Source organism: Apodemus sylvaticus, chromosome 3, assembly GCF_947179515.1.
Source record: "Apodemus sylvaticus chromosome 3, mApoSyl1.1, whole genome shotgun sequence".
Taxonomy (NCBI): Eukaryota; Metazoa; Chordata; class Mammalia; order Rodentia; family Muridae; genus Apodemus; species Apodemus sylvaticus.
The window spans coordinates 113990730-114006042 of NC_067474.1; positions in this window are offsets into that span (position 1 = coordinate 113990730).

Genomic DNA, 15313 nt, shown 5'->3' on the forward strand with positions numbered 1-15313 from the left:
TATTGTATGCAATGTGCTTTTGTAAATCAAGAAGACTAATAAACCAACAGAACAAAGGAGCAAAATAAAGGTAAGAAGCATGAGGTAATTAAAAAATATATATAAAGAGATATTCAGCCTCACCCCTGTATTTTATAATGCAGATCAAAAGAGGACAGCTGCCTGAGGCATGGCTTTGTGGGAACTGGGAGATCATCTGACCCCTTGACATCCTAAGGTAGGGACCCTTTGTGGCTTTTGTGTTTAAGAACTCTCACCAAATATTCAGATGTCTTCTCAGTTGTTTTAAGGCTGGAAAGCAGGTAAAATGCAGGGCCATTTCTGAGTGTTGGGAAGGGTTGTGGGAGCCAAGATTTGGACATAAGCATGTGCTCTTTCAATGCACCGCTCCTGCACTTCTGCTGGGAACTGTCTGAGTGCCGATGCTTCCTGCATCTGCTCTTGATCCGGGCTCTATCTTCCGGTGAGTTCCAGGAACCTCCCTTCTATAGAGAGGCTGGTAACAGGAGTGCAGTAAGCGCTTGGCCTTGTTGACCAACACGGAGGAAAAAAGTGCAATAGGGGATTTGTACCCCAGCTATGCTGTCCAAGAACAATGGTTCTTTATCTGAATGATGATTGCATCTGGAGGCTGGAGTAGACCAGTAGAACAATCTGATTAGTTTTGTTTTGTTTAGAAGATCTAAGAGGTTTAACAAAAACTGTATACGGAAGCCACTCAAAGCTCCTGGTGACAGTGCAAGTGGTGAGAACTTGACGCAGTCTGGTCATATCCTCAAGGTAAAGCCATATGGGCTTTATGTTGCTTTGAACATGTGGAGGTATGACACAAAGAGAGAGGTGCCAAGGATGGTGCCCAGGGCAGTGGCCAGAAAACAAAATTTCTGTTAAGCAGCAACCTTCTTTCGACAAATAGTCCTAAGGAAGTGCCTGGGAAAAGCTGGCTTGTAACCTCCCCAGAGACTTCACACAACAGAGGCCAGTGGCCAAAGTGTAGAAATCAAGACCCAGGCTGAGGCAGAGATGCTAAGCTGTCGTGAAGCCCTGTGTGTGAAGCCTCCAGTGCGAGCCCTGGCACACTGTCTGTGCCCTTGAGTTATTAGTCCCACACAAGCACCACACAAGCTCCTGCCCCCACCCTCAGTGCATGGGGCAGGCACACCTGGGCCAAGTTCCTTCCTGCCACAGTCAGTCTCCTTGGGAGGGAGTCTCTGTTCTAGGCACTTGGACAGCAATCTGGGTTTTCTAAGGTTGCTGGCATTTTCTAAGTCTTTATTTCCAGCCTGCTTCCTTCCAGATGAATCTAGTGAACATATTCAGGCTCACACGGAGGTGGTATGCTTCGGAGGAAAGGGCAGGCGGCTTGCAAACTCCAGCTGGTGAACTGTTTGCGGTGACTCTGTTTTTAATATACATTGCTGACCCTAATGATGGTCTATTGAGATGAGGGCAAGAAACATCTGATCAAGTGGAGATTAATTTTTTACTGTGTCGCCCGGAATGCATGAAAATGCACTCCTTTTTCTATTTAGACTCCCAGGATGCTTTGATTGATTGACTAGTTTACAAATGAAGGTGATAAAATTAGGTTGAAGACCACATACATTTCTTAAAATGAGGCTGGCTGGTCGTGGAGACAATGAGGTTTGGACAGATTGTATTGCTGGTTTAGGCAATCTTCTGAGCATGTCAAGATTTATGGACCTGTACTGTAATGTTACAATTGCAGCTCACCGATATAGGTTTCTTTTCAAATTCTTTCCCATTTTATTTGAAAAAGGCCATTAGAGAGTTATAGACTATTGAAAAAGCTTTTTTCTTTGCTAACCCTTAATAAACTCCTCCAAACAAGGAGTAGTGCATTTTTATATTAAATTTAGACCAAAATCTATAAAACACGCTATCCCAGGTTGGATAATTTGATTATTATTATCTAAATGGAGTTATGGTTCATATTGGTTTGCAGTAATGTACATAGTAAATAAAATGTAAGTTGAGATTTGTATAAGATCACAGGACACAGAGTTTCCTTTCTTCTTGTTGTTTGTTGTTTGTTCTATAAGTCTTTGGGGGTGGGGTTTCAGCCTCGTTTCCCTGAGATGAAAAATGTGGAAAAAAAAAACAGAGAAAGAAAGAAAAAGAAAGAAAAGCATTCCTAGTGGTGAAATTAATGCTGCGTTGTACTAAAAACAAATAGCTATTAATATGTACTTGTTCTCGTTACCACAGAAGAAAGTTATAAATGTCTTAGGAGTTACCCAACTAATAAGATTTACCAAGGGTACCCAGAAAGCATGAGAAAATACTCAGCAGAATTAGAAACAATTATTCCCTTGTAAGTTATGATGTGGGAAATAATAGATGAGATTCTGGAGTTATTTATGAATTAGTCAATTCTGTTTCATACATTTTTTTGCCATCAAAATAACTTATGAAATCATTTTCTGGGTCCGGAGCATTTTATGAGACTTCTGCACTTGGTTAAAGATTTTTTTCCAAGGGTTTCTGCAGCTACTCACTCAAGCCTCTGACAATGCCCAGATTTTGACCTAAGTTTTCCAACTCTGCAGGCAACTCACTGGCAGTCCAGAACATTCTGGAAGATGATCAGCCTGGTGCTTTATAACATTTTCAGAGAGGTTCTGAAAATTCAGAGATTTAGTAAGGAGGAGCCCCCAAGGGGGCTGGGAATATCAGATGTAGTGATGCAGATGGGGCTCTGCCTGGCACCAGACTCTCAGTGAGTGCCCAGGGGTTCTTAACAATCTTTATTGCCATTTCTGAAATTATTTTCCTGATGCCTCTTGTTTCCAGGAGACAAGATTAGTACAATCTGAACCCAAGCAGACAGCCTTGCCCATGGCATGTGACCTTGACGGGATTACCCTCTTGACTTGACCTTTTGTTTCTCTGGCCTTAGGGTATCTAGTGGCTTTCAGGGTCTTTTTCTAGGACGTAAGAGGAAGCAATGGGCATGAAACTCTTTGAGATATACGAAGTGCATAAGAACATTAGTAATTATTTTTAATCACTTTCAAGTACCTGTCCCCAAGCTTTATTAAAAAGTGGAACTTGGACCAACGTGAAGAGCAGTCAGTAAGCGGGACCTTCTGCACCTGCTGGGCAGTTCATGAGGGGGCTGCCAGTGTGAGCACAAGGATTTAAGGGGGGTTGGGGTCAAGCGTCGTGAAGAACCCAGCCGAACATGGGCTGCCGCCCCTGATTTAGTTCAGAAGTGGATGAACTTTGAAAGGTAGAACATCATTTCTGCAGAAGGTCATCGTATTTCTCAATGATTTACAAGGTGAAGTCTGAGACTGTGCCGGGTCTGTTTTAGATCCTCCAGTGCCAAGAGAAAATATGCTGATGGAAGGAGTAATGCCTGGGTGGCTGGCTCCAAGACCAGAGAAACGGAAGCAGCGGCTGGGCCATTGCTGTGAGAGAATGTCCCCAGGTCTTCTAGGCCCCTTCCCTGATGACATTGCTGGTTGGAAGTTTTAGAGAAGGCCTTTGCTGACCTTCAGCACTCATAGCTAGCAACTGCAGGAATTCCAGAAACCCTGATCAGGCTGCAGATGGAACATAGGCATTCACATTCCACAGGCAGTGTGAGTACTGTCCCCTACTCTGGAGGTCACACCTGCAAGAAGGAAAACACACACACACACACACACACACACACACACACACACACACGCGCGCGCGCGCGCGCACCATGTGGCTGAAAAGATGGCCTCAGTGACTAAAAGCACTGGCTGCTCTTGCAGAGAACCAGAGTTTGATTCCCAGCACCCACGTGGCAGCTCACAATAATCCATAACAGCAGTTTCAAGGGAATCTGATACCCTCCTCTGGTTTCTGTGTACATCAGGCATGCAAGTGATGCATAGGTAGACATACATCAAAGCATCCACATAAAATGATACAAATATTTCATATCTACCTTGGGGCTGCCTCTCCTTAAATATAGCACATACCAGCATCCTAGTGTTAAATAGCCTTATTTATTTTCTCAATAACATTTTATTCTTTAAGAAGGTCATTCATGTATAACAACAGACAAACGCCATTTGGTATCTAGGGAGGACAATTGTTTTTAGGCTGCTAATAACAGTTGTAACCTTTTTACTTTTTAGGTGTATTATCTATCTATCTATCTATCTATCTATCTATCTATCTATCTATCTATCTATATCTCTCTCTCTATCTATCTCATCTATGTGTATCTGTGTGTGTGTGCGTGTGTGTGTGTGTGTGTGTGTGTGTGTGTGTGTGTGCATATGTGTCTACATGTGCATGCAGGTATTGTAGAGGCCAGAAGAGGACATCAGATCCCCTGGAACTAGAGTTCCAGCAGTTATAAGAAACTGAACTCTGCTTCTCTGGAAGAGCAGCAAATACTCTTGTTTTTGAGACAAAAACTTCCTGTGAAACACAGGATGACAATGAACCTGCAATTCTTCCACCTCTCTGTCTCTGTCTCTGTCTCTCTGTAATTATTGGTTTGTGTCACCATATCTGGATGCTATTTCCATTTTGAACAGAAATTCAGGTTGTGCCTGTTTTCATGAATTAACTCATAAAAAGAAGGTTGCTATCCCTGCAGTGTAGACAGAGCAGAAGTCCACCAGTAGATGCTGGAAGCTCAGGAGGATCATATGGAGTAAGAGGGGACTAGGGCAGGTCTCCATGGCAGCCAATCAGGTAGGTTGTTAGAAGGCCATACCTGTTTTCTTCCCATTCTAGATGCCCAGACCTCCTGCAGGATCCAGTGATGTCACCCGTTGAGTGGCAAGAGACAGTGCGTCTCACCCTGGCATGATGTCATTAGTCTATGGTAATCTTCCTAAATGTTTGCAAGAAAGATATGAAATCTTAGCAACAGAGGTATTTAAAGGTTTGGATAAGTTTGAAACACAACGATTTTTCAATCTTCTGAGCTACCCAATCCAGGGGCCTGTGAGTCTACAAGTGTCTGCCATCTTTCTCAGTGTGTCAGAGAAAATCGAGTGACGGATCACTTCTCGGTGTCACTGCTCGAGACCAGTGACAATCAGTGAAATGATTGTGTCTGCCTCTACACATATCTGTAATTGATTGCCTAAACCCTACGACTCTCTCTCCCAGTTGATATGATGGAGCACTGGAGTGAAATCACTCTCGATGAGGAGGAGCCGGGTCCATTTGTTATTTACTCCCCTGCCTGCCTCCCTCTCCCCATCCGGCACCAATTGTCCCACCAGAGAGCACATTATGGTAATCAGCCAGAATGTATGTATAGGAATCAATCAAGGCGAGAACCATCGCAAGAGTTATGACATTACAAAGTCTGTTTGTAACTTTTGATTTATGGAAGATTTTCCATTTTATAAATTGGGAGTGAGGCATGTTGGGATGGCTTAACCCTTAAATTCCCCTACAAGGAGAAGGCATTAGGCACAACAGCTAATAGATGTTAGGCATTTTAATTATCTAGTGCCCTGAGATGACTGAAGCTCATATGTGTTTGGCTTGTGACGCCAGAAACAGCCTCTCAATCTCTGAGTGCATTACCTATCCTTTGAAAATAAAACGGGCTCATTTTCTAGACGTGATCAATTTAGGACTGACTATTCTACACAATACTTTCTTCTGCCAGGAGCCTGGTGAGCAGTCATACCACACCGATGCTCCTGGGGGCCTGCTCGGTCCTGTCACTCTCAGAGAAAGGACTTCACAGAGGCCATTCTGAGACCCATGAGATACTGAGCAAAAGGTCTCATCGTCCTTTTGCTGTACAGATTTGCTGAAAACTGTGATAAAGGCAGGCCTAAAGCATTTCTCAAATTGATAAGTAGTGCTTGCTATTAAGGCAAACAACAGAGGCTACAACCATAGCTTTGTAGAAGGCAGGAAATGGGGCCCTAGCATCTGCTGATCACCTTCATTAATATTGGATCTTCCTTGTTCAGCCAGTACATCAGGCCCTACCACCCTTTCCCTGGAAGGATGCTGGACTTGGGATGGTTCCATTCTGCCAACATGAAAACAGAACCAAAAATATGGAATTCCATGTCCAAGATCCAAGAATAAACTTCTGGTTGTCAATAGCATAGGACTGGAGTTCAGGCCCCTGACTATTGGTCCAATGCGTACACTTAACTGGATCTGGGCCTCCAGCCATAATGCAGAGCACTGATAGAGGCACACTTCTTTCTCAGCCCAGTTCTGGAGGCTGGCTGTTCCCGACTCATCACAGGCCACTGCTGGGTTGAACTTCTGTCATCCCGAGCAGTAGCTCTGTGTCCTCCATGAAATGATTCTGGCAATTCTGGCCACTGTCATTAGCACATCCGGCATACCCATTACTGAAGGTAAGATGTGGCTCCTTCCTGAGGAGTGAACTCAGGGCAGGGAGAGTCTGTCCCCTCCAAGGTCATGTCACTGGATCAGCTTTTCACTTGGCAACCTAGCCACATCATCCTGTATGGCACTAACGCTCTGTTTCTCTTTTATTAGATGGTGGAGCGATTCTGGCAAGGCTCCCTTTCCCCTCCTAATGTGAATCTTAAAGCTAATAAGAATGCAGATCCCAGAAGACCTCCTCCTCTCTCTGATAATCCATTAGGAACTTGAGATCGCTGTCTCTGGAAAACTTAAAAAACCATTTAAAAACAAAAAGATGAATAAATGAAAATGTTATGAACCTGGAAATGTTAATTAAGTCATTCTCAAAGAACAGGCTTTCCAGCCCAGATTAAAACATCCCATTACTTTTAAATAGTTACCATCTTTCTCCTTGAAATAAGTCCAAATTAAGGACAAAATCATTATAAAAAGAAATAGTAAAGAGACAGAAAATGGTGTTAAGAATTTGGCTATCAACCGACATCCTCAAGTTAAGAGGAAACCATGAAGGCCAAAGCCATAAAATGAAGTCTGTTCCCAGACATCCTGCAGTCATTGCCAAACAGAAGTCTGGGTACCTTGACTGGATTCATAGAGTGAGCATCTCACAGATCACCCTGCTGGGTGCTTCCATTTTTACATTAGGGAACCAAAAACAGAGAGGAAGAGTAATTTTCCTCTGAAGACAGAACCCCCTGACCCCAATGGTCTTTCCACTGCAAACATAGCCAAGGGAAAAAAATTTCTTTGGGATTAAAGCAGTAAACGGTAGAATTTGCTCTTAGACAGTTGGTACACTGTCTCTACCATCTTCCCAGAGGCATGGTTCCCAGGTACTTTTGAGTGAAGAAGCTGAGCAGAATCTTTCTTGTCAGCCTATTGCTTAGTTAATGGTTTCAACCCTTGGAAACATGGGCGAAGTGTAATAAGGAAGAAGAGAGATTGAGTCCCCATAGTAGTTGCGACAAGACCCATGCTCTAAATGGCATTCTCATGCCCATTAGAAGACGTCTTCTGCTCCTCCAGGTATTATTTATTCCATTTGACATATAATTCCAAGCAGATTTGAAGCAGAAAGTTAGTTGGTAGCAGTCTGACAAGCAAGACGAGGCAGCTGTCATCTCTTATTGACGGTCATTAGAGCTGACAACTGGTAGTCTTATCCAGGGAGCAGAGAGCACTATAAAAGAGAAATAACCCAAGAACAGTGGTCGGGCCCAGCTTCATTGAAAGACGATAAGGCCTACAAAGCGTCTTTTGAAGACACCACTGTCTACCTCAGTGTCTGATGACTTTGTTTGGCTGAGTACTTATTGAGTGTGTGTGTGTGTGTGTGTGTGTTACATACTTCACAAATTATTTCTAAACTTTGAGATTCTGCAAAGGATGTAAGGTCATCCCTCTTTTGTAGGTAAGTTGTAGACTGAAGTTTAGAAAAGCAAACAAGGAAACAAACAGACAAAAGAAAAACAAGGTCACAAGACCAATAAAAGAGTGAATTTTGGACACAAGAGCTCAGAGTCTGTGAGTTCTTGCCTTTATGCCCTGTGTCTGAATTTTATCCTCAAGGCCTGGAGCAAGAGAGAAAATAGCATGGTGTGGTATTACCTTCTTAGTAAAAGAGGACGGGAGAATGAAATGCATTTTAGAGTAAGCTACTGTATATCTTTTGCATACCAATATAAAAGTTAAATATAAGTAGGTTCAGTAGTCTCTCAATTACTAGTCATCACTAGTAATGAGGGACGATTGATACACAGTTTGGAGAAAAATGGGAGTCCCTCTTTGAGTTGTAGCACTTAATATTGCAAACTACTTTATTGGAATTATTCCAATAAAATGTGCAGCTTTATATATTGTTTTGACATAGGTTTCACACAAGGGGACAGCTCTGCAGCTTTTTTAGGTTATAGACATGTAATCCATTAACTTGTAAGGAGATAAGCCAAGATCCAAAATAAATGACAGGAAGGATTAGTTCTGCTTGGTAGGTAAAGGGCATGACAGGAAGTCCTTGTTTTAGAATAGTCTGGGACCAAATATTAAGCTTTCTGGGTTTGTTTTTTGTTAGTGAAAATCATAGCTGTCAAAAGTTACCTTAAAATAGCAATCCCCCAAAGTGTAGAGATGGCTCAGCATGCCTTCTCCTGTAGCTTCCTAGAAGGAAATGGAGGGAGATTCTACCATCAATGTAGAAAACCGAGGGCCTGAGATGCTAACTAACTTCCTAAGGTAAAATACAGCTGGCCAGTAGCCAAGTTGGAAATAGAATTCAGGTCCTTTGACTATGGTTCAGTCACTCTCAATGATAACACTCTGTCTCTTGTGTAATTTTTCCTGATTGGATTATTGCTTATTCCTCATATACTGGCTGTAGTAAGATGTAGTTTCTGCACTTCGAGAATCAGGAAAATATGAACTGTTCAGATCCACTCCACACTCATTTCCCAAAGACCTTTGCAGTCATCCAGTCAACATCCTTGCTACCTACCACATGCCACATACCAGGCAATCTCAAAACACTTCATTGTATGTTCCCTCAAGAAAATCAAACAAGTTAATAAAAAAAAAAGCTGTGGTGGTTTGAATGTGCTTGGCCCATGGGCAGTGCTACTATTAGCAGGTGTGTCCTCTTTGCAGGAAGTGTGTCATTGTGTAGGTGTGCTTCAAAGGCTCCTAGTGCTGAAGCTCTGACCAGTATAGAAGAGTTAGTCTCTTCCTGGCTGCCTTCAGTTCAAGATGTGGAACTCTCAGCTCCTTCTCCAGCACCATGTGTGCCTGGACCCTGCCATGTTCCCTGCCGTGATGATTGATGGTGGACTGAACCTCTTAAACGGTAAGCCAATTAAATATTTTCCTTTATAAAAGTTGCTTTGGTCATGGTGTCTCTTCACTGCAATGAAACCCTAACTAAGCCAAAAACAAAGATTTTGTATTGCAGCAGGAAAAAGACACATGTGTACAGGTAAATGTGTATGAGAGAAACTGAGGTAAATGGGGCTGTAAGAGAGATCACCAGGATGGCAAAGCACCAAGGAGGTAGGAAGGCGATGACTGTGACCCAGGAGGTGGAGCGAGATGCGAGGGCTTGAACTCTCTCTGGAGGACATGACATCTCAGACCTTCACGAGTGAAGGGGTCGTTCTGTACTTCTTCTCTTGATGTGTAGTGGCATAACCAACATGTCCCAAATATTAGTGGTGGACAGCAGTGAATGCTTTTTCCTGCTGCTTGACCACAGCCCAGTGTAGGTGGGATCAGGCCGGTGCCTCTCAATCGAGGCCTGTTGAAGGAGCAACAGCTGTGTGCTGAAGGCATACTCTCCTACCAGTGCAGGACAGGAGCCCAAGGGAAGAGGCCCATTTTGCTGGAGGAGGAACGTGCAATTCCTGTTAAAACCCCTGCTTGGAATGGAAATACTGTTACCTCTGTCTAAGGCCCATGTTCCAAGTAAGCTATGTGGCCAACTCAGTCAACAGAGTGGAAATGTTCCTCACACACAAAGAGGCTGGAGCAAAGGCGGGGAAGAGAGGGAACACTGAACAAATAACACAACCCACTAAATGTTCTCACTGCCCCCAGGCTCTCCTTACTCATTAGTTAGTATTTACTCATTTTCTCAAAGGAAAAAAAAATTCCCATTTCCTCTGGGCTTCTCTGCATTCCTGCTGGACGGCAGCTGAATTGACACAAGTAAAGACAGATAGGCAGTAGCTGCATTCTGTTATACCTCAGGCACTTTCACCTCATATACATCATACATATATACACACACATATACATACATACACACATACACACCTACACACATATGTACATATGCACACACATACATACATACATATATACACCCATACACACATACATACAAACATATACACATGTACGTGCACATATATAAATATACATATACATATGCATATATACATGCATGCACATACATACACATATGTACACACATGTACATGCATGTACATACATATACACAGATACACATACATCAACATATACATACATATACATGCATACGCATACATACATACATACATACATATACACACATACATAGGGACACACACACACACACACACACACACCTCTTATACCGAAAGTTCTTCATTGCCAAGAAGAAACCCAGGTAAGTCTTGTTAGTGAATTAATCAATGAAAGGAACCCTGCCATGCTCACTGCCCTCGTCAGCTGGCCTAGACTGTGACTATTTTTACTGACAGCTGATACATGGAGAGCATCAGTCCGAAGTGGTCTGTACATGCTAATAACGCTAATAATGATGTAGCTAATAATGTAGGAGAATATATAATGGCTATTTTGGCATATTGTTCCTCATATATTTGCATGACTTTAATTTCCTTTTTAGGGCTCAATTTTTAATTTCTTACCATTCTATGATAAGTACCTGTTTATTTTTGCAATAAAATGAAGTCTTTAAACACCACGTAAGGTGTGACATCATATATGAACAATACATTTAATTTTTGAAGAGCCTGGAAAAACAAACACCATCCTTGTCAAGGAACATCTGTACTTTTGCTGTCTAATGCTAAGGTATTCTAAAGAGCATCTCTGGCTTTTCAGGGAGGATAGCAGCACCTGTATGCCCTGTGTAACGATGGTGATGCGTCCACCAAGTGAGGGAGTATAGGAAGCTGGAGATTTTATTGTTTTTCTCCCAAATAAAGCAGTTCACTGGTGCAGAGGCTGTTCTACCTCCTGACTGGTAGAATCCTGTGTGAGGTAGAGAGTGGGATTCTTTAACAAGCAGGTTCCAAAATGTGGAGTGACTCTAACAAACAGAATATAAACCCAGGCTCATTCATGTTAGAGTTCCTAGTACCTGCGGTCTAGTGATTCTCCTCCACCCAGGAACTCAGGGTCTGTCTCCAGTTACTTCTCTGTGCTGGAAGGCAATGCTGTGATATGAAGCCTGTTAAAGCGGGGAGGAGCCACCGTGGAGGGTCCAGAAGCGGAATGTGGTTGCTGTCATGCTACCCTCAGTCAAATGACATCTGTGCAGGAAACCAAGAAACACAGCACATGTGGGCTCCAGGAAGAAGAGGAAAGAGCTTCAAGGGGAAGCAGCCTGCAGTCTCTACTTCGGGTGCCTACCATATGCCAGGCATAGTACGAGTAAGCATAAACACTGACAGGAAGATGAAGATGCTTTGTCTGCCCTTAAGAGAACTCCAGTCTAGTTACTATTGCACTATTTTATTTTATATTTTATTTTCATAGATCAATGTAGAGAGTACTACTGCTAATCAATGCTAATCAGTGGAAGAGAGCTGGTGAGAACACTGGTGTGCACCAGGATAGCCAGACTCCCCACACAGAGCAGGAGTACTGAGTGGCCTTAGTTATGTTAGCTTCATATGTATATGTTTAGCAAGAAACCGCTAAGAGCCAGGCATCAGTAAACGTACAGTTTGTTGGAGGCGGGGTAGTAAGGCATAATCCTAAGCCCTTAGAACCATGGGCACTGTTTTAGTTTGGGCATGAAACATCCTCTTAAAGACTCATGTATTTCAGGTTTGCACCACAGGCTGGTGTGTCCAGCCTTTGAGAGGTGACTGTACCACAAGGAGTCTTACGTAAACAATGGGCTCATCCAGTGACAGGTTCATGATTTAAGACATCATCTGGAGTGATGGAAACTCGTAGAAGTGAGGCTCGGCTTGAAGAGGTAGCTTACTGGGGTGCATTCTTGGAGGTGATGTCTTGTTCTGGTCCTCACTGTCTCTCAGCTTCCTAGTCATTATGAGGTGAGGAGTTTCATCTCACCAAACTCTTGTCTCACAACAGAAACAACAAACCATCAACACAGTGGATGAAAACCAACCCTTCCTCCCTGAATTTGTTCCTTCCACAGAGATGACAGTTTAACACGGACACACAAGCAGAACGTTTTGTATGGAACCCTACCTATATAGTTGGGAGATGGAAGGGTGATATGGGTACTTTGTGGGCTAAAGGCTGGGTCAGGCATTCCTGACCTTGAATTTCCACTAGACAGACATTGTGTGACTCCGGGAGAGTTTCCCAGCCATTTTAAACCTTTGTTCCTGATTTAAAGCAAAGTTGGCAACTCCTGATAGAACAGTACGTCTTAGGACCAATTGACTGTGATCAAGGCAGAAATCTCCTGTGAACTAATGCTTGGTGGTAGGAAAGTCATCGAATGCTCCCGGGTTTAAGTTCCTTCATCTTAAAATGGGGTTGATAGCAATATCCAACTCAGATTGTTGGTATGACCCCATGAAATAGAGAATAAAAGCTTTCTGAGATGTGCCTGTACCCCCAAATCACTCAGTGTGTTTGATCTTGTCTACCCTTGCCTACCCCATCTACCCTATAGCTGGCCATGAACAGAGACTGTAGCAAGGCCTAACATTTAGCTAATGTCAACAATTATCAGTGACCAACTGGAAGGAGGATAGACTCATCACAAAAAGAAGCCAATGGGAATCCAAGTAGAATGGAATCAGCAGCAATTCCCAAGCCAACAGACTCATTCATCACCCATCCCAAGACAGAAGCAGCAGCTAGGGCAGCGGCCCTGGGAAGAACAGTGCTTCCCTGCTTCTGACATTGGTGAGGGCTTCGAGAGTATGTCATAAAAGCAGGTGAAGGAAGATCTAAATGGCCTGTTCTAAGGATGCAGGGGAAGGTCTCCCTAAACACAGCATTCACAGGCAAGAGCCCCAGAGTCTCCCAGAATTCAGTTTCCTTTTATGGCATCTTGGAAGTCCTAAGTAATGAAATCAAGGCACGGAAATAGGTAAACACAGTTATAGCACCAGGATAGCTGCCTGGCAGACAGGGGTGTTTGTGAGCATTGGCTGGGGTCTCGTTTTCCATAATCGAGCCCAGCCCTGCTGTGATCACTATAGTATTATGACCTGTGGGGTTAAGATGGTACCACGTGCCATATTTCATTTCTGGCTAGCTGGGATAGTAACGGAGCAGTTGTAGTTAAGTGAATTAATCTCTTTAGCTGCTCAAGAGTGAAACTTCATTTACAACAATTTGTTTCCCATTGTTTCCTTCACTGGTGTAGCCTTTTCAACATGACCGAAAAATAGGAGGGGAAAGAAAACAGAATAGAAATATGTTAACCTTTGCCAAATATTAACGTATTTGCTGATTGTTGTTAATAACGGAATTTATCCCCTTGGTGTGCAGCATGTAACGCCTGTGGCAGTCCCTGTTAGCCTTGTTCCAACAGAGTGGGACACACATTCAGAGCTGATACAGCCGGACTTGGGAGCCAATTTCATACAGTTTAAAGGATCAATCAGGGTTTATCCAGAAATCCGAAAAGCACCCTACTTGGTCTCACTATGTGGAAATGCTCACACAATTATTTTAGCAGATACAAGTAAATGATTGAAAACACAATATTAAGAAGGAAAGACTCTGGCATAGGTAGAGATTGATGAATCACACAGTTGTTAATTCTCCACAAATTTGTTTTTAATAACACTGATGTTTTAGTTCTGTATAACCATTTCATTAAGTCTAAATTAAATGCATGGGCAAGCATATTTAAAACATGTAAATTTAATGTTTTGCTACCGTATTTCATTTTATATTTCCACGCAGTTCTGTTAATTTTCTGAATTCGAATTGACTAGATGACGGGAAGTCCCTGGCTGTTTATGACACGCTCTTTCTGACATCATTTAGGGCTCTAGGAACTGCATATGTCTGAGTTCTAAACACATCACTACACAGTCACTGTACAGCAAAGACAATGTGTTGGTCTGCCGGAAAGAGATGCTTATGGGTTCTAACAAAATGGAAGAGATTGCTTCTAAACAATAGCAAAATACACACTTTGCTTAAAAAAAATTAAAAAGCAGAGAATCTAACACTGAAAAAGCTATCTTGGAATAACAATCAAGAGTGCATTGCTGTGCACAGCTCTTCGTTTATGGAGAGCAGGAGACATTAATATACTTGCCTATAGCTTGTGCGTTCCTATTCCCAGCTATGCAGAAATGGAAGGTGATTTACAGCCACACACTCTTTGTTGCTGTTCCAACATACCTATTGTCTTCCCTGCATTCTGACTGGTTGGCTGGCTGGGAGAGGGGATGGTGCTGGCCCACGCTCAATCATTATGGGTATCTACAAATAGAGTAGGTGTATGCGAACTGGGATTTTTCAGCTGTGTATACCCAGCAAACCAATCAGAGCACAGAGAGAACAATAGCTAAGGGTTTACTGCTCTGTAAGTTTCCCCACCGACTCCCACTGCGGCTGATTATATCACAGAAGTTCTATAAAAATCACATTAAATGCCAACTAAATCAAGACTTTTCATGCCTCTTTTTCAAAGCAATGAAATTCAGGACAAACACTATACTATGCATGAAGATCACCGCCTGGAGATCCCAGCTCTTCATTCCAGACGTCGTATTCGAAAATGGAACCTGAGGAAAGCGTGCTTTATTCATTTTGTTGTTTTCTGTGGCGCTCGCTTGGCTGCCCTGGAAGCCCACCACAGGAGAGCTCAATTAGGAGGCTTCATAATTTTCACCAGTTAACTTTGATTAAATGCACCGTCTTGAAGGGAAAACAACCAATCCGAGCCATAAATTACCAGCAGTGAGCGTTCACCTTAGAGATTCTGAAATATTAGCACTCGGACAGGTCATTTCTTTCAGGGCTGGACTTTACACCTGATTTGGAATGCCGTACTTCATTTTACCAGAGTCGAGAACTGAGAGCGTAACTGCCTGTATTGCTTGGCACGACAGGTCCCTTGAAGCACATGTAGAAAAAGACAAAGACATTCATTCATTCATTCTGCTTTCTGCCACTGGCTGTATCTGTTAGTGTAAGGGTGATGTCCCTTTGACCCCATTCCTCTCACTAGCATCTATTATCTTACACCTCACAGTGT